Source organism: Wasmannia auropunctata, unplaced genomic scaffold, assembly GCF_000956235.1.
Source record: "Wasmannia auropunctata unplaced genomic scaffold, wasmannia.A_1.0 LD336092.1, whole genome shotgun sequence".
NCBI lineage: Eukaryota > Metazoa > Arthropoda > Insecta > Hymenoptera > Formicidae > Wasmannia > Wasmannia auropunctata.
Window position 1 is genome coordinate 311,521 of NW_012026798.1, and position 868 is coordinate 312,388.

The window sequence follows — 868 nt, forward strand, 5'->3', positions numbered from 1 at the left end:
TTACTTCTGTCATACTATATCAATGGGTCTATAATGACTATAATAGCACTCTAACCGTTAACCATTACTTTATTTCGTTGTTCGCATATTCTGTAATACGTTCTCCAATGTCAGGACGTGTTTCTCTTGGACGCGGTTATACATTATATCCAGTTCCAGAACCATGTCCTGATATTGGAGAACGTATTTCAAGAATTTGCGAACAACGAAATAAAGTAATGATAAAACGATGAGAGTGCTAGTAACGATATTAAAGGCTTATTAACATGGTATAACAGAAGTAGCGCGAAAACGACTGTGTAGCGAGTCAATTTTTCTATCAAACGATAATGGAAGTATGATCATGTGCCAGGCAGGAGGAGGCCCGCGGGATGCTAAGACGGGGGAGGTCGCGACACAGTCGTTTCTCGCTACTTCTGTCATACTATATCAATGAGTCTTTAATGTATTTGATAGCACTCTCACCGTTTATCATCTAGTAGAATACTAGTTCTACGAAATGATAACCGGTGAGAATGCCATTAAAGATATTAAAGACTCATTAGTAGTATGACAGAAGTAGCGAGAAAACGACTGTGTCGCGACCTCCACCGTCTTAGCATCCCGCGGGCCTCCTCCTGCCTGGCGCATGATCGTACTTCTATTATCGTTTAATAGAAAACTGACTCGCGACACAGTCGTTTTCGCGCTACTTCTGTCATATCATGTTAATAAGCCTTTAATATCTTTACTAGCACTCTCATCGTTTTATCATTACTTTATTTCGTTGTTCGCAAATTCTTGAAATACGTTCTTCATATCAGGACATGGTTCTGGAACTGGATATAAAGTATAACCGCGTCCAAGAGAAACACGTCCTGACATTGGA

At 40.1% G+C, this 868-nt stretch overlaps 1 protein-coding gene across 1 annotated transcript in view; it reads right to left on the reverse strand.

Moving 5' to 3' along the window:
- The window catches only part of LOC105463049 (stromelysin-2-like), a 12,378-nt gene that overhangs the window by 9,460 nt on the left and 2,050 nt on the right, over positions 1-868 (reverse strand). The gene's annotated exons all lie outside the window — the stretch shown is intronic.